The 24563-nt window shown below is 36.0% G+C and overlaps 1 protein-coding gene across 4 annotated transcripts in view; it reads right to left on the reverse strand.

Moving 5' to 3' along the window:
• The window catches only part of LOC149778669 (prostaglandin G/H synthase 2-like), a 71282-nt gene that overhangs the window by 30874 nt on the left and 15845 nt on the right, over window positions 1-24563 (reverse strand). For 2 of the 4 annotated variants that reach the window (XR_016415533.1, XM_089939466.1), the window contains exon 1: window positions 7639-7744. The exons of the other annotated variants lie outside the window; for them this stretch is intronic. The gene's annotated coding sequence lies outside the window, so the exon portion shown is untranslated. Of the gene's footprint in view, window positions 1-7638; window positions 7745-24563 lie in introns of those variants that run through there. 4 annotated transcript variants of the gene reach the window in all.

Below are 24563 nucleotides of genomic sequence, written 5' to 3' on the forward strand. Positions count from 1 at the left end.
TTGTAATCTCAAGTAAACATACTTGATATTGTGTTTCAAAGACACTAGGAGACTAGGCCCTGATCTGTCCATGTGATGATAACCCATGGGTATTTAGAGTTTTATTTATACTTGTATTTGAAGACGCTAGGAGACTAGGCCCTGATCTATCCATGCAGTATGTGATGACAGATCGGGGTCTATGCGTTTGTTATACTTATCATTTGTAGGTAGAAGACCAGACCCTGATCTGTCCATGCATTATTTGGTGACATATCTCGGTCTATACGAGTCGTTGTACTTATAATTGCAAGCTTGAAAACTAGACTCTGGTCTGTCCATACATTATTTGATGTTAGGTATGGGTTTATAATGTTTTGCTGTACTTGTTATTTCACGACAGGATACTAGAGATTGATCTGTCCAAGCGTTATTTGATGATAGCTCTTGGTTTATATTGTTTGTCATACTTACGATTTCAAGCTAAGATACTAGACCCTTATATGTCCGTGTATTATTTGATGGTATATCAGGAGTTATGTTATTTGTTATACTTATGGTTTCAGGTTAGGAGAATGAACCTTGATCTGTCCATGCATTATGCAATGATATTTCTAGGTATATGTTTTTTATATTTATTATTGTTATTTCACGATATCATTCTCGAGACTGACTTGCCATTTCATGGTAGATCTGTGTCTGGGTTGTTATACCTAAAATTTCACCCCCATCCCGACCCCCACAAAACAAACAAAATTAATAGACTCTAGTCTGTCCATTCATTATGCGATGATAGTTCTATGTGTATGTTTTTCTTTTTATTATAATTGTTATTTCACTATACGATTCTAGAGACTGATATGCTCATGCATTATTTGATGGTAGCTCTGTACCTGCTCTGTTTGATAATACCTAAAATTTCACCCACGCACCCCCACCCCTAAAACAAAACCCAAACAAAAATACTATAATCTGTCCACACATATTAGGATGGTAGATCAGAGTGTATCCAGAACACCATTTCAAAACTCTATAAATGTTAAATTTGCACTTATATTGTATAAGTTAAAATGTGAACAATCCTTAATTTGATGTATATATGTTCCCATTAGTGATGGCCAACCCCCAACCCCCCCCCAAAAAAAAAAAAAACAAATAATGTTTCCCATATGGCTGGCTACTAAATTTGGCGAATAATCTGTTTTGGATACTAGTTTTACTTTCTTCGTATATTGTATACCAAAGGCGTGTAATTACTACGACCAAAATTGAAATTACTGAATAATTTTGGCTACTGATGAAAAAGAAAGTTTTAATGGAAACCTAATGGTGTGCTTCCTGTCCTTCCCCATTATCTTCAGCGATTGTAGGAAGATATAGATTTTTTTCCCCACAAGGATATGGCAATAAAAACTGTTTGGCATTATGCTGATACCGTCCCACGCATATTCATCCATTATTTAATAACTTGGCCTCAGGCTAAAGGTGTTCAATCGATTATGCTCAGTGAAATGCTTCAAATTCTATGTTTAATCTTGATCACATCATACGATACCGGAGCGGTCGATATGATACTAAAGCATTGACCTTGCATTCCTGTTTCAGCATCAATATGACAGGTTGATTCAATCAGGGTCCTGTGAAGCATCTTAGTGTATCGATCACCTGTGAACGGTGTTCTGGCAAGGCAACTTTCTGCTTGTGGATGCGAGATATACAATTCTAGCACATTAAAATGAAAACTTCAAGCACATAATGCTATAATATCAGTGTTTCCGCTAAATATGGGTGATGACTTTCATTTGTGACGATAGACGCTTGAAAATTATATGATGCCTACGTGTCGCCATTCACTGAATAAACAAAAAATATTTTATTATCTTCTTGCCAGTTGAGATTTTTACGACGATCTCAATGAACAGTTGAAGTATAGCCACATTTCATAGTAGCATTTTTTTCTTTTCAAAATAAGGCAGTAATGTATATGAAAGGGCAGTTTGTAATTTCTTGAAAGAAATAAACTTCCACATCACCATAGTACGATGGCCAAATGCTATTAACACAGAACACCAAACACAGAGTTTCGTACATTAGTTTTCTAAACCGTGATTATGTCGATTTAAAACTAAAAGTTGCAAATACAGTACACGTGCACACTTTGCTAAAGTCGGTATATGTCACATCTAAGTTTTAGATTGCACAAATGTATTCATGTTCATGTTTTGCTAAAATGGACACATGCATAATTTTTTCTTTTACTTTTAGGAAAGGACTGTCCACCATTGTTCACAACATACTCATGACAAATCACAACTAAACTCAATTAGTATTCTGTTCGCAATAATAAATTAATAAGAATAATTACATATATGGGAGGTTACTTTTTCAAGAGATTAATTAAATTTAAAATATACATTAATATATTATTATTTCCTTTAGATACAGAGAAATACACAAAGATGGAACTACATGATTACAAGAGATAACGAGCAGAAAGGTGGATTGATAGGAACAAATATGATAATTTATTTACCTGTTTCCTTGTTTAAATTTGTATCATACTTTTGAGTCCAATAAAAACAATAAGCATTGATTTGAAATGAGATGTATGTATGTATGTATGTATGTATGTATGTATGTATGTATGTATCTATTATCTATCTATATATCTATCTATATATCTGTTTATCTATATATCTATCTACCTCTCTCTCTCTATCTATCTACCTACCTATATATCTATCTATATATCTGTCTGTCTGTCTGTCTATCTATCTATCCATCTACCTACCTACCTACCTACCCACCTACCTACCTACCTATCTATCTATCTATCTATCTATCTATCTATCTATCTATCCCATACTTTTTTATATCTCAGATGAAATTCTATCCATTTTTTCTTGTGGATAAAGGATTTATGCATGTTGGAGGCAATGACATTATTAGTTTTTAATCTGTTTAATTTAGTGATTAAAGCTTCTTATATTTCAATAGACTGGTGCATTGTGATTATCATTCCATTATACAAGAACTATGATTAAACACATTACGACTACTTATAGAGATATTCGTTTACTGTCTGTATTAGTTAAAGTTTATACATCGATTTTAACAAGAAAATAATGGAGTACTCTGAACAACACAATTACTTGGTGACAAGCAAGTATAGTTTAGGAAAGGTTATAGTACTGTATATAATATATTTGATCTGTACACATTAATTTAAAAATATCTTAAGAAATCTCGGGAAATTGAATGATATTTTAATTGTACATTTTGTACATTTTAAGGAAAGCATTCTGCGTAATAAATACTTCAGCCATATGGCTCAAATTTCTGACACTTCATATGAGCCGCAAAATTCAAATATGTTACATGTGAAGATATTAAATTGACTGGTATCACTCAAAAAGGTTAGTTTTAACTGTGCTTATCATGTATGTCAAGGTTGTATTCTTTCACCAGTACTTTTGTACCATTTTGATTAAGACTTACACAGTGTCCTAGCTCAGGATATTGGTGCTATAGAGTTTCCTATTGACATGTGCTGATAATTTAGTAATCGTTGTCTGACAAACCAATCCATATCCAGCGATTGCTAAAAAAAAAATAAACCATATAGTGACGAATGGTGTTTAATACTTAATCTGAATAAAAATGCAAGTTGACTTTCTTCGAAGAGGATGTTATCTTAGGAAATCAAAACAATGGTACTTCGGTAATCACAAACTGAAAATTGCATAGTGCACTGGATATATTATGTTTGGAAAACTATCAACAGATATTATTCTTAAAGTCTTTGATGCAAAGTTAAAGCTTATGTTATCATATGAAGCTAACATTTGGTGGGTTTTTTTCTTTCTGGGGGTGGTGGTGGTCATGTACTAGACTTGGAAGAGATACACGTGTAGTTACTGTAAACATACACCGGATCTTACAAGATCTACCATGAACTGCATTGCTTCAAGTCATGACGTTCTCCATTTGAAGAGAAATGCAACACTAACTTTGTTGAAACTGTTTAATACTTGGGCTATATTCAGTTTGGTATGTGTGATTTCAAATAAGCTACATAGAAGCAGTTGTATATCTGTGATACATGACTATACAGGGTACATTTTCTTCGAGGGCTAGCTCACAGATAATGGAAACCACGTGATCAAATTTTGATAATCACGCATGGCATAACTTAGAGGAAAATGAAAGAGACTTTTTTTTAATGAGCTCGCTTTTTATTAGATAGAAACATACACAAACAGAAACACACACATGCACACACAAATACATATATGTGACATAAGTGGATTTAAGACAATGAATAATACAAGACAGAATGAGTTCGTTCCCTAGTGTCTGAGGTATGCGGGAGAACTTTAAGTGGATACACTGATGTGAACTTCAGATCATGTCACCAATGAAACCAGAGACATCACTGGCGTCTGTTCCACATCTGATATCATGGCATAAGCCAGGGTTCAGGCGTTCCTTCCTAAGATAAACAACGGTATGTAACGCGAATCTTTATTTTCAAATTTATCTCTTCTTATATGAGACAGACATTGAGAAACATACATATCTGTATAGATCTCAAAATGGAGACTGGTGGTACATTATCTTTGCGACACACAGTAATAAAAACTTTAAAGTGAATTTATGTTCATTACAATTAAATTGTATTGATTAAAATCGATTAAAAAATTAACTGACTGTTCAGATATTGTTAGAGCTAATTTCTTCTAAATTTACAATATTTTAGACCTTTGTATGAGGTCATAAACCAAGTCAGGATTTTTTAAATGGTGTCATATATTTGAAATTACATGAGATATGAAATGCTATTAATGTTGGAAGTTTTAATAATTGAATTATTTTATATATTTAAATAGCTTTAACATGAAAACCTAGAATTCGAAATCCCTGTCAGGGTTCATTATAACATACAGCCATGTAGTCGCAAAAGTTTGCTTCAGTATCTTATAAGGAGACACAAACTTCTTGTTTGAAACAATTCGAAAATAATGAAAAATCTCAAATTCTAAATATTTAGATTTTCTCTCCTTTTGATAATAAATCGTTGTATTACGATTAATCAGCCATGAATTTATAACCTTTCAGAAAATATTATATATTTATCATGTAAAAGAGACACAAAAAAACGGTCATAAGACCTAACAAAGAAAAATAGTATTAGCCAGCAGTCTAACAATAAACACTTTTTCATAGTCATTTTGAATTTTTATCGGGTTGAGGAGAGTAGAACTACTATGAGTGTTTGGCTTTTCTTGGGGGGGGGGGGGGCTTTAATTTTCTTAGCCCGATTTGATTGGGGGAGATTTGTTATAGTGGGTGAACCTACTGGAATAAATGCGGAAGGGACAATTGTTTTAGTGGCAACGATGATGGCGATATTGTTAGCATAAATCGATCGCTGTTAAGCTTTGTAATCATGATTTTGCAAGTTTTGATACCGTTAGTGTGCTTCAAAGCCTTCGTAAGACTAAGTTATCTCAGACTCGTTAGCTCTTGTCCATACTCTAGTTTGATCAACATGTATCTAATATATGCAAACATGAACAATGATAATGGCATCAAGCAAATACTTCGAGGTAAATAAGAATTTTCTGACGTGATTCAAGACGTTTAATCTCAAGAGTACATATGCAAGTCTCCGAAGCAACTAACTGGTAAGCTCTGGTGTTAAGTGACAGAAGTTATCTCTGTAAACGCTGGGTAAATGCCAAATGAAACAAAATTCATCTTTTTCTGACAAAGTTTAATTAGGTTTCTTCCGTTTCATGGCTAGAAAAACTAAGTTACAATTTTAAGTTTTAAGTAGTGTATACTTCAAACCAGTCTAACTTTAATGAAATTTCACACAGTACCCATGCGTATATCTTTGTCTTATTCTTACTAAGTACGACTTTCTCTCTCTCTCTCTCTCTCTCTCTCTCTCTCTCTCTCTCTCTCTCTCTCTGCAGCAGTATAAATCAAATTGCACAAGTAGTGTACCTCTGGTAGAGAAATACATCTGCACCAATTGCACAAATTCCGATTCAAATTCTTTTGATGACATTTTTAGAGAAAACCAGTGAACTTCAACTAAGCACATGTTCAACATTTTTCAAACGTCATCTCGTAGTTGTCATTAATGTCAAATATTAATCAAGTTAAAATGATTTCTAATCAACGGGATCTATTTCAGAACTGAAAATGTCCCCCTCCCTTGGATGATAAAGGTGTGGGGGGGTATGAACATAGGAGGGTTTTAGTGGAGACATGAAGATGAAGTTTTGTAAATATGATGTGGAATTTTCGCGCATGTTGTTAATGCTTTGGCGCATTATTTCTATATCATCGTGAATTTCGATATAGCGTTATCTAGAATTGACCCTGTTCAACCTTAGTAATCGATCACAGTGAAGAGTTTTGTACATCAAAATGATTACAACTTTTAGGAAATGGATTTCGAGTTCATACGGAGGATTCATACAGAATTCTGACGGATGAATTCAAAAACTTTTCCCAAACTTTCAAAGACCACAAACAGAGATTTCCAAGACCTAGTTACGCTAACATTTTGTATACAAGTTATGTTATATGAAAAAACAACGAATGCAAAATGCTACAATATTGTTTAATGATGAAATGAAACTGAACGGGTCATCAAAAGAAAGAAACCAGGAAAACTCGACTACATCCGAATCTAACAACCTTGGACACTTTTATTTGTGATTATGGGAAGAAATTAAAATGTTTCGGTTTATTTCAATTTTTAAAGACTTTTAAAGACCTCAGGGTAATCAGCTTGATTTTCCCAAACTTTCAAGGCCTTGAAAATGCTACCCCATTTTTCCCAAACTGTCAAAGACCTTCAAAGACCGCATGAACCCTGAATTACCAATGAATAGTGTAGCGGTGATTATTGTGTATTGCCATGACAGTGCATTCACGTGTAGACAGATACAATACAAATACAACAAAGCCTAGAGTTGGTTGACATAAGGCATAAATCAATATAATCAATATAATATACTCAAGGATATAAACAATTAATAACTATATTTAATCACGCGTATGGTTAATAATTCAACAAAATTTTATAACAACACATATATTTATTAGAACAAGTTATAAATCTTTCACAAGTTCATTTTACTTAATCGCTGCGGTGGCCGAAGTGGTTAGAGCGTCTGCCTCGGATGCGGTAGGTCGCGGGTTCGAACCCCGACCGAGTCATACCAAAGACTTATACAAATGGTTCGGGCAGCTGCCTCGCTTGGCGCTTAGCATTAAGAGGTTAGTATTAGGACTGGTCGAACTGGTACCAGGATAATGTGACTAGGTGGGACATGATGCCTCCCCCCCCCCCAACTGCAGACATCGTAACAATATGGCTTGAAAACTTAAAGCCACGTTAAAACTCCAGATCACACACACACACACACACAGATTTGAGTTTCCACAAAACTGCATCTTCGCTAGCCATGGTTAATATGTGATAACCCTATTTACGTTTATCATATCGGAACCTTGGCTAGCGAAGATGACAAAACTGATATTGTTAGTTACATTACACACACACACGCGCACATATACACATACACGCAGACGCACACACACGTGGTGTTGACCAAGCGTATAATATAAGAAGTTTACCTTCTAGAAATTCCTGTGGTGTAATACTTATAATCGCAGCACACTCTCACCTAGTGTTGAATTTTCAAAGGACACAAGGACGCTTTGAAGGATTATATATACGAAGACACTGTAATACTATCGCCCACATTCATACTAGGCGAGTCTAACAACTCAGAGGGGTGGTAGTGAACAGCACGTGCCTATATTTGTATCCATGATAGTACTATTATCTTTTTACAAAACATATCTGCGAAGAAAATATAGAGGTAATCAGGTGATTTCAGTGCTTTGCCGTACTACTTCATTTACTATCTAATACACCGGTATCGGTTAAGAAATATGATCCATTGATTTTATCCGCGTATATGGCTCTATTCAGTGTTGTCTTCCAAACAGAACTACATAACCAAACAGACTTAAGGTATGCGAGACATTCCCATTCATAAAATGGGAACGAACACTAGAGGTATTTTACTTTGTTTTCGAAACAATTGTCCAATCAGTTACGTAACAAAAAGTTATAGAATTTAAACAGTTACACATGTATACTCTATGCAATGGGTTGTCGGCACCATTACACAGTGTTTTAGGCAGACATAAATAGAGGGGAGTGTCTCTCAGATAGACAAAAAACATAAGGAAGTCTCTCATCTCCACTGTCCGCAGCATTAATGGGACCAGTAGTGATTTATTACAACTGCAATCAACTGTAATAGCTGTTGTATCAACTGTAATAGCTGTTGTATCAACTGTAATAGCTGTTGTACGACTTATTTTGATACAGAGTTCGCGTACTCACAATAAACAAAATTTAAAAAAAAACAAAATGTAATAACATTGGACAATATTTTTTCTCCATCATTGTCTTTATTGGCTGCTCTGTCAATCTTAGCATCTTAAAGTTGTAATTCTGTCAATACATATAAGTTTTAAAGGGCATGGACGTAAAAAAACAATGACCGGCAAGAAATTAATATTTATTGCTTAGAGCATCTCTGTTAGGTTGCAGGGAATTTCACAGCATTATTAAGCAAGTTCGAACGCTCAGACGTTATGATGGCTCTATTTCAAATCGAGAAGTTTGCAGTTCAAATTTTTCTCTCCGAATTTATTTTCTTCTATGTATATACGTGGGTTCGAGTCTCAGGTTCGTCCAATGTGGGTATGTGAGAAAGCATGCCAGTAGCTTCTAGTGGGTCGGTGATTCTTTCCTGGGTTTTCCCGGGTTTGTCCTCCACCAATGATACTGGCCGCAATGTATAGCCTATCTTGTGCTGAAAAATGGCGTTAAACCCTACATCAACAAAAACAACAACAACAACTTCTTTGTATAACTGAGCATACCTGCACTTTCATAGCGATTGTTTTGTTAAAACATGACAGTGAATTGGATTGCTTGGTCCCGAGTGAAGGGATTGTGATTACATACTGGTGCCAAGGATATGAGTGATATTACTTCAGATACAGGTAACGCTTAACTTGGGTCACTGTAAAAAGTCGATGGACATGTTTCACATACGATGTAATCTGAAAAAATTCAGAGTCAAGTGTTGGGATTGACCGGTCCTTAAACTCAAAACCATCTGTAACAATATAATATTTCGTTTTAGACCGCGATCACGATCACGACCACGACCATCGCTCATCCGCCGCCCCCCACCCCCACCCCCCACACAAAAATGCAGTAAAATAATGATCGTCAAGGTTACATACAGCTGATGACATTTTTGGTTTTGAAAGCATGATTCATTCAATTACTGTTTGGTATTTTTAAGTGAATTAATGAATCCATTGCTGCTTTTAGTGACAACAATTTTTGTTAAAAAAATTGTATTATGTTAGTTCTGGGGTTCTAGGGATGGGGCTTTGGTCTTTTGTTTGTTTATTTTTAAACGACACTTTGAACTCATTACTGACTATAGTAAGCAAAGGAAATGGGAGCAAAGTACCTTTCCCAAGGACACCTAGGAAGCCAACCTTTACTGGTTTGGGTGATTGTCGAACCCGCGACCTTTCGAGTACGTGTCTGGTGCACCCAACTGAGAAACCATTTATATATCAATAAATAAAATTATTTGAAACAAATTACCAACACGTTATTATTTTGACCACAAGTTGTTTATATTATTTATTTTCCAGAAACAAAAACATTCCGTAATTATTACGGCGTTTACTTCGGTCCAACATTCTTCACTCGAATTATCCGCGATCTTAATTAAACAAATTATTTTATTTTACACGTATCTCGATAATTTTCCTTAAATTAAATTTCGGTGCACTCATTTGTCTTTAAGCCATGAACATCTCAGTTTTTAATTGCAAAAGGCAAAGTATATATTGTGTATACTGTATTACATATCGACACTGTACAATTTGTTCCGGTTTTAAAGATGAAAGAATCTGTACATATCCACATTTAATCTTGATACTCGTGTACAAGCTTCTGGAACCCACACGTCTCATTTAAATGTTTACATATAATTTGTCTCTGTTATAGAAGACAGCACTCCCTATGACATCATCCTCTAACTAAACTTTACACCCACTTAGTGCACGATTCCTATTTGAGATGGCAGTCAGAAATTAACAATGAGTACCGACCACTATAGAGATAAATCGTAGTGTGCCTTCATTGATGTGACAAGGAAGGTGTGCCAGGTTGCAACATTTACCTCAGAGTAAGCACATGTTATTAACATAGGTCCAGTTATATATTTTGTATTGATAGGAATACATTAGTTTTTGTTTTGTTGGGGTTAAAGCCATTTTTCAGTTCATTATAGGCTATGCGTGGCGGTCAGTATATTTTGTGGAGGAAAGGCCAGAGAACACCTGTATTTTAGTATCGGACTAGTATTATTAGGTGTTTTCGTAGATGTCCGTGCGTAGATATTCTCGGATGTACGGAATGGAAATCACAGTTTGTGTTAATTCTATCCACATTAATATCTAAAAACTTTAGAAAGCGTAAAAGGGACGGCGGGATATGTATTAAATACAAAACGGCATTCGTGTTTTCTTCCGGTTTGGGGGAACCAATACGTTTGATGTGATTTATTAAAACAAATCTCCACCCGATATTAGATTTTTGTTTTGTTTTCCTGCCACCAACTTGGAACAATGCTTGTTTGTATAAGTTTTGAATGGTATCTCGGTACAATAATGGCAAAATGGTGTCAAATTAAAGTTAAATTCTAATTGCGTATATAAAAAATAACTGAACACAAGAAACAGGAGTCAATTGTAACTGTTTGGGTTTTTTTGTTTTTTGTTTTTATAACCATTTTTTGTAACACGTCGGCCTGTGTCATTTTCCCCAGTAATATGTTAGCCTACATGTAATCAGTGAGCTTGATTTTTATTTTCAGAACCCTGTGCACATTTGCTATATTTCTTCCAGCACTTTCTTGTTTCTAAAACGAAGTGCAGATCAGGCCTGGGAACATGAAAGCAAGTGACAAGATGCTAAGCTGGGCATACGATCAATGGCCCAACATTATATACATTTTGTGACACATACAGGTTAACATGGTGTGAGATCTGACAAAATATTCTGTGAGATTTTGCAAGGTCTGAAATTTTTCCTGAGATAATCCGGTCCATTGAAATAAAATGCCAATAAATTTTAATTTTGGTTCGCTTTTATTGTATATTGAACACTTTGCATATCAAGGGTTATGTAAACTCAGTGACGGATCTGATCCTTATTTCATTCTCTATGTAACTCTACTCGAACGTATGTGGGTATGTGAGAAAGCTTTCCAGTAGCTTCCCGTTGGTCGGTGGTTCTTGCCAGGATTTATTTCCGGGTTCTTCCTCCACCAGATGTACTGGCCGCCATGTATAGCCGGTCATGTGGTGGAAAATGGCGTTAAACCCAACACAACAACGTACGTGCAATATATATATGACAGCGCGAACAAGATATGGTCTTGCTGCTTCCAAATATTGCCGGTGTAGTAAGAGTATTCTGCACGACATGGAACACAGAAAATGGTCCAAAAATTCTGAGATGTTTCCTCAGACTGCGAGATATCAGATGTCTGATTACTGCATTGAACCCTTCAATTAAGAGATATATTTAGTAACTGTATTATATAACTCTGTTTCAACCATACAGCTACCTTCAAAGGATGCAAAATAATAAGCTAATCTGCTGGGTTTGATGGAAAGTCTGTTCACAAATAAAATGGAGTGGTTTCGTTTTTATTTTATTTTTTATTTTTTTGTTGTATTTTTTAGTTGGCGACCAAAACATGAACAGGACTTAATAACCATTCATATCTTGTTGACCTTGCTTCGACCAATCCTGAAACGTGAATGTGTTTCTTTTCAAGATAACCTATGTCTTTACACACTCGAGAAATGAGAAAAGGGTAAACATTCGTGTTTACACATCGCACCATTCATGTGGCCTAAGTGGCTGGAGCGTCCGCCTCGGATGCGGGAGGTCGCGGGTTTTAACCCGGGCCGAGTCATACCAAAGACCCATGAAAATGATACTAGCCGATGCCTTGCTTGGCGCTCACCATTAAGAGGTTAGTGCTAGGACTGGTTGGCCCGGGGCCAGGATAATGTGACTGGGTGAGACATGATGCTGCATGTCTGATGCAAGAAGCCCCAATGCTAGACATCACTATAAACTGCCACACTGCGAACACACACTCTCGTTATACTTCGCCAAAATAAACACCAGAAAAGGCTATCCACATATTAGAATGTTAATCAAGCACAAACAATACATTAAAACTCTTTATGTCAGGTCTGGTATGTGGTTTCTTGGGCGGCCTCGATAATTTGTTGCAGACTGATGCACATCTGTACTATTTGTTTTTACCTAGTATCTACTGGCATTTTGTTTCAACAATCATTTGCATATTTGTTACCGATAACATCATTCATGAATATTTACCACAAATACTCGACTTGGGAAGATAATTGTTGAGACTTAACAAATGTTCTACACACCGGGCATCTGCAATGGACCACCTTCACTGATGTATAACAAACATTTTTAGGGTTATAGTCTAAATATATACGTATTTATCCGTGCATAAGACACATATCATTGTACCTGGCATAGACCCAGATCTGGCAAAACATAATGCGCCAACAGGATAAGTATTACACTATTCATTCACCTGGCATTTACCTAGATCTACCAGCACATATTTAGCCAGCAGTAAGGGTTACGCTATTCGTTAAACCGGACATCGATCTAGAGTTGTCATCACGTAATGCGTTAACAGGTTAAGAGGAACTACATTCCCTCACCCGACATGGATTTCGATCTGCTAATACATACTACACCAGTAGATAAAAGACAACCCTGTTTATTTACTCAGCATTGACCTAGATCTGCCATTATAGAATGCGCCAGGTGGGTAAGGTTTGTGCTATTCGTTCACCCGTTATGGGCTTAGATCTACCAACATATTAGCCAAGGAATCGCGCGATTCATTCTCCCTGTGTGGACCTACCTTTACGTTTTACATAATGCGCCAGTTGCGTAATGGTTAAGAAGAACCACTTATGTGCCTGAAAGGGACCCGTACCTAGATCACACAGTTCACGAGCTGTTCATTTGAAACAACAACAAAAAAAGAAAGAAAAAAAAAAGAAGGAACAGTAAAAGAACCTAATTTGCCGAAGTCGAAAAGGCTTAATGGTTAATGCTTTGGACTAGAGAATAGAAGGATGCTGGTTTGGTTTCCACAATCACATCAGTCCTGAAGGGCTGCATTAGTGTATTTTTGGGCAAAGCACTTCACTCTGTTTGCATCGACAGGATATAACCTTAATAGTATCGATGTGCTGTAAAGAAACAAAGGCAAACCAAACCAACTTGACCTTTGTGTTTTCCTACTCTCTTTACCTTTACAATTTAAAGATATTTAATTGGTGCCATAAATCCATCACTACGCTAAACTGTCGTTAAATCCTACGCACGCATACACGCAATTTGATCTGCTTAGTTCTTTTTACCCTGCCCTTGATCCATCACGCGAATGATAAGTCAAACTTCTTATCCAATAAAGCATCTGACTTTCCACGCCTTGTTATCGTGTTAGCCACTCCTACAATGCTGATATTTATTTTGCCACAGAATACCTTAAATCATTCACAGAATTCATCTTTATAGAGACTGTTGAAATTTTCAAACACTATAGTGTGCATGAGACTAAGTTAAACTCAAAATTAGCATAAAATTCCACAATTGATTTCATATTATCATTTATATTTTCTTTTGTTGTTTATAGTTATTATTGGTCCACCAGTTTATGAGAAATAATAAAATAAATTCCAAAATAAGGAACGTCATATGCATTATAAAACAATTGTTGATAGAATTTTACTCTACGACTGCTGTTATGCTTTTGCTGTGGGATATTTTTATTATACATATTATAAAATGGTTTGAAACTACTGATAAATATTAGGAGAATGGGAAAGACATATTCCATGCTTTTAAATGCAATACAAGTACAATAAAATCCAATACATTTATTTGACAGCTATGGATCCATTTGCTTAAAAAGCGAAATTACATAAATAAAATATGTTTATTTTATCAGCTTACACTGGATTTTATTTCGTCAGATGCGCACGCGCAATGTTGTCCGCTATTGCAATGTAACCAACATTAATATTTTCAGCGTTAAGATGGGAGGGGTAGATGGGAATGGTAGAGATAGTGTCTTTGGACAATGCTGAGAGCTGGGTGGCTTTTAAGGATTTGTGACTTACGGCCAAGGAACGGACCAATGCTAGTTGACATGGCATACACACAGATAATTATTTCAGAATCCGCATAGCGGAAGGCAATGCCGTGGTTGCTACTCAGCCTGACGCCTATAGTGTTGCGGTCCATGGTAACAGTTTTTATGATCCCTCTTGACTTTGAGTTGTTGAACGATATGTCCTTGTACTATCCAACATCGCTGATCGCCTGTCATTTGAGATTACCTTTAACAACTACAATAGGGTCATCCAAGTAAGAATGTTGGGGCTAGTTCCTCTATCAGGGACGTCTCCGAGGAGTTCAACGTGACAAACCAACGTAGAGTTCGCCTACGTAATCAAGAATCAATAATTGGATATGGCCGCTTTTTATATACCCGAGTGCTCAGGCACCGCAAAGTGGTAGATAATATAAGCAATACCGAATGAAAAGTTAATCTTAACACACCATCCAAGAATCTGAAGGCTATCGCTCTACTCTTCAGTGCATCCTTCGCGCAAGGTACGGAAGACGTTTACATCTCAGTGATCAAAACATTTACCGCTGTCGTTGAGGGTGTTCCTAATCTGGTCTTCATTTCGGGGCAGCTATGCTACTAGAAATGTCTTTATCAGAGAATAGGTGCATATTAATGTCTGTCAAGTAGCTCAAGCTCTACGCTCGTGTTTTTATAGAAGGGTGTGGCGTCTCAGCTCATTCCAGAGATATTTAAGAAGTGTGGAGTGTCTGTGCCATACCTTCTCTATAAATAGGCGTCTATTCTTCAAGCCTTCAAAGGCATCAACCAGAAGGAGCAGATTGTTATAGTAAAGCTATCCCATACGCACTCAGCGTGCTAGTAGGCCTTGAAAGATATACCCGTACGACTGAAACTGCTGTTTAAGGCCTCGGTAGAGACAGCTGGGTCTCAACAAAAGGGCGCTTTAATATTTTTCATGCTAAGTCACAGCTTGAGCTTGCATCTGTTACTGCAGTGGTCTCTCACCTGATTCTTACCCAGAAGCTTTCGGCAGATATGACATATACTAGCCTTTTTACACGTCTTGGTGTTGGTAGGAGTTCGCGGCTCATATTATGTTTGGATACCGCATCGTTTCCTCGCGTATAAAATGGGGTTGTGGTTGTTTTGTCGTCACTTCGCCCTTCTATGTAACGGGAGCCCCATGGAATTTGGCTGGCAGTTTTATAGGCATTATGCTAGGTAGGAAGAACCGTTTCCCTTTTTACAGGCACGTTAGGTTCTCGAGGTCCACTTCAATAACGTATGTACTGACATTTGATGAAAGCGTTACTTAAAGTATAGCCTTTGTTATGGGCTCTGGTAGGAAGGTCCTCTGCGGCTTTAATTCAATACCACGGCAGTCTTTAACGTAGTCCTCCGTAAGGTGATCGAGAGAAGGCGTTGAGATATCGGCAGCAAACGTGATTTCGATATTGGTACCTATTACTACTATATATCATTGGGGAAAGATCTAAATTAATAACTGTCGCTGGATTGATGACAGGTTGCACCTGGGACAGACACTGGCATATGGTACCTAGCCTTTTTCTAAATGTATGTCAGTCAATGTGATTAGTCGGGAATGTTCTCTTGCTATGTCACAACTCTAATAGAGTGATTTGTCGCTTTGCTTGTGGGTTCAGCCTTTCTATGAAGCTCGCTAAGCCTTTCCTGATTTTGTTCTAACCTTTAGCTCTCTGCGTCGCAGTGTGCCCACCTGGTGCCTATGGGTGGCAATGTTGCCGCCCCCGCCCTTCCAATGTGTTAATAGTCGTATCCGTCTCTCTCTATATCGTTGGGCGTGAACAGCGCACTACGTGCAAGAGCATTGTTGAACGTACGATGATGTTTATCCCCTGGGCATCCAGGGTACACGTCTTAGTTCCTCGTCTATCCATGAGTACTGAAAGCATCTCACAGAGACACAAAGTTTCTAATTGGTTGTGTAGGTGGTTGTTTGCTGACCACCTCGACAAGAAGACCATACTACCCTTAATTGACCGCCACCCATGCCTGTGATACCACACCCACCCCTTTTGGGAAGTGTTTGGTGGGGGTAAAAATCGTAGCTGCTCCGTCCGTGACTTGACATTTATGTTATTTTTCATAAATTAGCATTATTCCTTTGACTTAATTTTCAAATGATATGCCACTCAATGCATTACGTTGAATCTCTGACATCCTAACATCGCTCTTCCTTATTTGCTAAAAATAGATCCTATATACGAATTAGTCAAATAATTTAAAGATACACTTTACATGGATGGTGATATTCGATTTAATTACGAGTTAGCAATATCGCGATTACGACTTACTATCTCGTATTTACGAGTCATCTATCTGGAAACTACGACTTGCTGTCTGGTAATTACGAGATACTAATTCGCAATAATCAGATTTTTAAAAAATATTTTAGCTTGGCACTAACAGGCTTCAGTAGAAAAGTATAGGTTTAAGTGAATGTGAATTTTGAATTGGCTTAAATTTAAACAAAATGCTGAAAGAAAATATATAGTGTGTGTTGGTATAGTAGAGAAACAGCTAGACACTTTAAAACTTCGGCTTATTTTTCAAGGTCGGTTTAATTCTAATGTGTTTAGGGTATTTCATTGGTACAACTAAAGAGTACACTCTATCTAAAGATCTTTCTGTCTAATGGAGTAATTTTCATATCTTTTGTAAACATGTCAATGCACTGACTTTGCATTAGATGCACATGCAATAAAATTTGATTTGATGTGCAAATTTGTAAAGCATCCATCGTTATTAATTCATTTCATTCCATTGATTCCTGCCATCGCGGATTTTAGAAATGACAAATCAAAGTCTGGTTGTCTACAAAAGAATTTTCATGTCTTATCATGTATAATAAAAAGATCAATAACCAGTCGATGGCGCAGTAATTTTGCCGAGGCCTTAGGGTAAAAATCAATGCATTCTAAGAGTGCTTGTTGTTGTTGTTGTTGTAGGGTTTAACGCCATTTTTCAGCACACGATAGGCCATACACGGCGGCCAGTCTTAATGGTGGAGGAAGAACCCGGGAAAACCCCGGAAAGAATCACCGACCCACGAGAAACTACTGGCAAGCTTTCTCACATACCCACATTAGCCGAATCCTAGACTCGAACCCACGCAGGCAGAGGTGAGATGGCAGTGATCCGTAACGGAGACCACTTGAGACCACTCGGGGCCCCCTTCTAAGAGTACAGCCTTGTGAAAGTTGATAAACACTCTTCTACGGGGATGGAACCCTTTCAAATGTAGCAATGCAGGATTGACTGCAATTACATTGTTTTAACTGCTACTGGACGATTTTAATCAGAGGATTGCACATTTTGGTCGGAAATCACAAACATGGGTGGGTGGGATCGGGCTTGTTATTATTATGGTGCAAGACTTTGGTGAAGATAAATCTTGACATAAAGTTACCTATTAAATGGGAACCAAGAGTAGTCCTCAGAATTTACCGATGTATACAAAAAATTTGATCAGTATCACGTGACCGTTTATATCCAATCAGATTTCAGAAACATCGATAGAACATTAATCGTACAGAGGTTATAGGTTAGAAATCAATGCATTATAAGGGTGCAGCCTTGTGAAAGTTGATAAACACTCTTCTGTAGGGATGGAACTTTTTCGAATGTTGGAATGCAGGAATGACTGCAATTCATTGTTTGAACTTCTATTGGGCGATTTTAATCAGGGGATTGTACATCTTGGTCGGAACTTTGGTTTAAACAGCATCAACCCATATAAAACTTTCACCTAATTACTCACAAAGTTAACATAAAGTTCTTCGGACTTATCTACTTCGTGAGTGATTAGGTAAAATTGACACATCAATAAATACCCATGATCACTTAATCCTATAATATATATATTAAGTATGCCATGGAAAATGCCGAAAACGTTCCGATTATTTTCGCCCAAGTGTATTGTCTTGCTCCTGACCCTTCTGCAGCTATTTGAAAAAGAACTACAGGGAAACAGCCTGTCTTGGCTTAGCTAAGTTCTCGGCTCTTCTGCAGTTACCCGAGAAAGAACAATAAGGAATAATCCTACGTAGCGCTCTAAACGCTGGACGAGATTGGATTTTAAATGACGTGTTTGCTACTAATATCTCTTTTCAAAAAGGAAAAAATAGAAAAGCTTTATGAATCACGTTAATTTTTCTTGAATTTTTTTGCAGATAATTACATTTACTCATTATCCACCCAATAAAATAAGTAAGTAATGACTCGGTTTTGGAGCAGTTCCAAAAATGATGAGATAAAGTTTCTAAGGAGACATGACATAAAGAGCACATGCTTGTAAGGACTTTTCCAATTTTGTTCAAAAATATATTTGTTGGTAAAATTCTATGCATTATTTTAGTTTGAAATCATCTCAGTTTAGGACACTTATTTATTTTAAGCGGCAAGAAGAAGTATTTATTCCAATCTCTAGCATTTATAAACTCATATTCTTGATTCTGTTTCAATAAAGATAGTGGCCCAGAAGTAATAACATTGAGATTTTGACGCATACTTTTACAACCCCTTTGTTTCCTGAATGAGCAAAGTTGCAGCATTATGTAAAAATAGGAAACACACACACATATATATGCGAGTTGTGTCTGCTACACATGAGTGGATATAACACCGATTAAACAGAGGACCTGGGTTCGAATCTCCGTAGAGTACGAATTAAAAATTCTCTAACCTGTATGATAGTACTCCGTTCTGTCTGATGTTTATTTATAATTCTCTCTCTCTCTCTCTCTCTCTCTCTCTCTCTCTCATTTAATGGTCCTGAGCATGCCTTTAAAACTCTAGGATGATAACATGTATTTCAAACTTATTACAAAATCATCTTTTTCGTTAACAAAATTCTCTTTTTCACCAAGTACACTAACATAATGCCAGAATGTCCAACTTTAAAATTAGGATTCATCCATGTTGTTGTTTTAAGAAACTCGTCCGAGTTCTGTACAGCAAATTTATTATGTAATTCGATATATGCTGCAAATGCATCAGTCCAGAATGCATTCAAAGTATTTCTCACCTTTGTCATTAAATCTATACCAAAGGTGAAAAACATGTCTATATTTGGCGTCGAACTTGTTCAAATCCCTTTCCAAGACTTCTAACCAAAAGTGAGTTTCAATGAATGTACAAACATGTTCATCCCTACTATTTTCAAACCGTCTTCAACATACTGACCAATATCTCTCCAAAAGACTTTAAAGAACTCGATTTTAAATCCATCTGATCCTGAGCTTTAACTGTTATGCATATATTTAAGACTTGTTGTTACTTCTGTTAGCGTAATTGGGCCATCATTGATTTCTTGTGTACAATCCAAAATAGGGATGTCTGTAACATTTATTGACGCTTCTACATAGTGATATAATGTTGTTTTTTTATATTATAATTTATTTTCTGTTAAAATTTCTATCTGATCTTGTGTAAATGTTCCATCTTTTTTAGCTTCATCTTGTATAGTTTCTGTTTTCCAAAACTACAGAAATATGTTGAAGCCCTTTCCTCGTCTTCAGTCCATTTTACCCAATATCTTACTCAAACCCCTTACACTTTTTGGCACGAATTTCCACTATCTGGGTCTTTTTCTAATTCATATTGATTATTTATATTGTTTTCCTCTTCTAAAATAGTAGTCTCATTTACAATTTCATCTTCCTGTTCAGCTTGTTGCATTTTCTTAGACGAAGCATAATTAATAGTTTACCACTTATTTCTAACAAAGGCATGAACAAATTAACTGGTTATTACTGGAAAATCTAATTTTCAAAAGTTATAGCCGTTTCCAAGTTATAATTTGCTCCGTAGACGTATATTCGTTCTGGCACTCTTATTAACAAGCGCTATGTATGCTGAATCTTTCAAAGGAGAATTGTTAAATTTCCAAAATGTTCTGTGCTTTTCGGGGTTGGATGGGGAAAAGGGTTAGTTGGACTAGAGGATGGTCTGTTCTATAACCTGGTTGTATAGAAACATCATTTACCATAGTAAAAGTCCCTGAACCGAGGAAGAAATCTAACCTTTCCCGCTTGATGTGGTAATTCTTTCCCCAAATGTATCGTTCTTGGATCCATTTATCTTTCTCGCCATATATCAGTTAGACTATGGATTTTTTTCATTCCAATATCATTTACATGTGAAAAATATATCCTTATATCTTATATATGAAAAAGGATGTCATATCTTGCCATGCAAAGACTGATTGCTAAGTTATACCTGCATCAAGAAAACGAGCATGGAAATTATTTTTTACTGACGAAATTGGACTCGATGGCGTTCGCGTATCTGTGAAGTTACATCCCCTTACAATCTCTCATTCAGACTTGTTTCATGGTCAGAAAGGATGATATAGAAACCAAAGTGTAAACTATGCTACATATTACAGCAGATTAGGTCACCCCAATCCGTCCACCCTCTTAAGTTGCTGCTATTTATATGAATTTACGAGGACGGGGGTGCGTGCTGTGCTGTAAAGTGAATTCAGTCTTGTAAGCTTCGGTGCAGGTGCAACTTTACTATATAATAACAAGTAACATTCCTTTTCATACCTTCTTACAGCAGGTACTAACATAGGAAAAGAAAGTAAATATAATCAGTCCATCTTTATGGATTTTATTTCCTCTTTTCCGCCAAGTGTTTGTGCAGATTGAGGCATTTAACAATATGCACAGCAGGCAAAATACCATTCGTACAAATGCAAAAACAAATCGATGTTTCAGACACTACTGAAGGTTCGCGTCATTGGAACAAGGAAAAAAAAAAACGGAATCAAATTTTGAAAGGTACTATCCCTTACGCAATTGTTGTGTACATTATCAAATATCTCTATAATTTAAGTTCCCTTTACATCCGCCAATGGTTTAATATATTGTATGTCAGAGTAAACAAAATTAAAGTCACGCGCATATTAATGGTTTTGCTACCATGAGCCTCCTATTAAGTCATTTATGTGTTTCTAAAGCGCAAACAAATTTAAAAACCACAGGCTATTGTATTTTTAACTCTCTAATAATTCTGTGAATAACCATTAGTTGTGTCACCACTTATCGTTTAAAAAAAATACTTTATGAAAATAGTTATCTTCCTTTATGGAAACTTTAACCCGGAAATTTACTCTGAAATTATTTGTAATTGAATTTTCTTTACTTGATGTAAGAATACCGATTTTACATTTAAATGAATAGAAATCAGGATAAATAAAGTCAAATGATATATAAAGTCTTTTTGATTATACTGAATAACGATGTTATCATATTAGCACTGTTTTAAAACGTTTTAAAAACAACCAGTCACGTGTTGTTTCTGGGGTATATCGGACTGTTCATTTTTTTTAAGCGTTGGCGTCATTATATTTGCCATTTTGATTTACTACAACTCTTGAAGTTTAATATAGTCAAATTAACATAGAAAGGTAAGTTCTTTGGATAAATCTGCACTAAAATAATGACTTGAAAATTAAAACTACAAATTGCGGATTATACAAGGGACACAGAATCCGAAGTATCTAGTACTTGAAAATTATCGCCTTGAAGCCAGACGTTTATAGAACAAGGAATAGTGTTTGTTCGTAATTTGGACGCGAAGACTTTCTTTATATAAAATAATACCTAATTAAACGTGTTTGTTTTTCTTTGCATCTACAAGTTCCATCAAGTACACCAAGACGTAGGAAGTCCTAACCCAGTAATGTATATTATGAAGAAAGACGATAATACACACATGTACGTATGAAATATATACATAGCTTCAGATTAACAAAGTCACATATATTAAGGCAGTGATGAACAAATATTGTATTAAGCGTAATACAAATGAATAGACATCGATAAATATATATCTTTTTACTGGATAGCAAATCAAGCAGTCAACTTTGAATTTTACCAGATCGAATCTATGTCGCAATTATAGTGTTTATCCTATGTAAAGACTACGTGACCAGCCAAAGGCATCTGTCAAAAAGTGGGATGGAAGGTGTGGTGGTAAAACTATCGTTAGTGCATAAAATAACTCTGGAGTTGTGGTGGTACTCAGTAAGCATTGGCTTAACGTCGGATAAATTCTGGATATCACAATCTTTAATGTATTATAATTACTTGTGTACAATACGCAAGCTACTAAGTATATCATAGACACACAACTCCCACAGCATAATGTGCTGTTTGTTTATAGTCATAGATGAATTGTTTGACATATATAAGACAGCTATTTGCAACTTGGTTTAACATTTTTGCACGAAATGAGATGGACAGTTATAATGGGACTGTACTGATAAGTCTAAATTCAAATGGACACGTACTACGATGAGTCGCACTACACTACAATAGCAATTCACTCCTGCAAAAAAAATCCTTTAGAATATGTAACTATGTAATCTTCATCGAGCCAAAATAAGCGTGGATATGCTAGTTGTGGAGGTAATTTAAATACTACGAATTTTATGTGACGTTTCATATGTAATAAATTGCATGTAAAAATGCAATATGGTTTTATTTTTTGTTACAAGGAAATTGATTATCCAAATTGTTGCTAATATCTGCTTCTATGATACGTGCTACATTTTAAATTCATGTACTTTGATTATCACGCTTCTCATAAAGCTGCAAATCTGTCATGCACATATTAAGTGCCAATTTATTAACAACTAGTAAAGTAACATATAGCATTTATCTAATTTATTTTGCCACCATTCTTTGATTTTTAAACCTTGAATCAAAAAGGGACATGTTCAGTTTAATTGCACAAGAAAGTGTTTCATCTACACTCTTGGTTCCACTCGTGGTGTGACAGCGATAGCATTGTCGTGCAGAGAGATTGTAGTTATGTACCAGATGTGAGTACACTGTATTAAGTTGCAGATTGGTTTATGCACGCAATAAAAACTGTAATGATCCTTTATTTATCAACAGGTGTTACTATTGTAAAACATAACTTTTTGAAGAGACAACGTATGACCCATTTTTCATACACTAATGAAATTTATAATATTCTTTGTACATGATGACCTTTATTAAGACCACGTGTCTCAAAGATCGCTCATCGCTGGCAAAATGGGTCGAATGGTCTTGCTCATTTAAAACAAAAGTCTGTCCTGATAGGTATCAACAATGAAATGTGAAATAAAATTAGTATACGAGAATAGGCAAGATCAGTGTAACTTTCTCAAATTGAACATGTAAGAAAACTGCAGAAAAAAGGGGATTAACATTGTCCAATGAAAGTGTGTGTGTGTGTGTGTGTGTGTGTGTGTGTGATTTTGGATTTTTAACGTAGCTTTTACAATTGTTCAGTCATATCGCTACGATGTCTGCAGTGTGACAGTTTATGGTAATGTCTAGCGCTGGGGCATCATGCCGCAAACATGTAGCATGATGTCCCACCCAGTCACATTATCCTGACACCAGGCCGACCAGTCCTTACACTAACCTCTTAATGCTGAGCGCCAAGCAAGGCAGCTGTTAGTACCATTTCTGTAAGTCTTTGGTCTGACTCGGCCGATAATCGAACCCACGACCTCCCGCATCCGAGGCGTCGAATGAGAGAATAGATTTCAAAATGTATGATGTAATACAAATTGATAGAACTATATCCCCTTTATGTTCATTAAATATTTTGTTAGCAAACATAATAATTTGAAGAAATAAACACGTTCTCGATATCTTTATAACTTATTTAATCTCTTCACGGTTTTTTTTAAATGATATTTATGTAACGGCATTAGAGCTATATTGTAAGTGGACGTCGATCCCAATTACTGCTCCTACCTAGCAAAATTAATGCTATATTTATATGTTGAATATTAATGTTTGTATTCAAAGTGAGAATTAACATATCCATCACATTTCATTACAAAAATTAATCTAACATTCCAATGATCTGCCGATCAACTCTTTTCCAAGCCAGGTATGAATCACTGAATAATTAAAAAAATGATTAGAGAAAAACACGACATTGAGAATTAATTCAAGTCGTCCTTGATTGAAATTTAATTCCTGATTTTTTTTTAAAATGTTGACAGAACTGTATATGTGCAATTAGGTAATTCAATTAGTTTCTAAAATTACCATCTCATAGTATTGGTTGAAAGTCACAGATGTGTGAATCATCACATATCCCAATCCGCTGAACTTCATTTGATTGGCAAGTTGAATTTAAATGCCAGTCTAAACCTAAATTTAA

Source organism: Sinohyriopsis cumingii, chromosome 17 (assembly GCF_028554795.1).
Source record: "Sinohyriopsis cumingii isolate HCF-2022 chromosome 17, ASM2855479v2, whole genome shotgun sequence".
Classification (NCBI taxonomy): Eukaryota; Metazoa; Mollusca; class Bivalvia; order Unionida; family Unionidae; genus Sinohyriopsis; species Sinohyriopsis cumingii.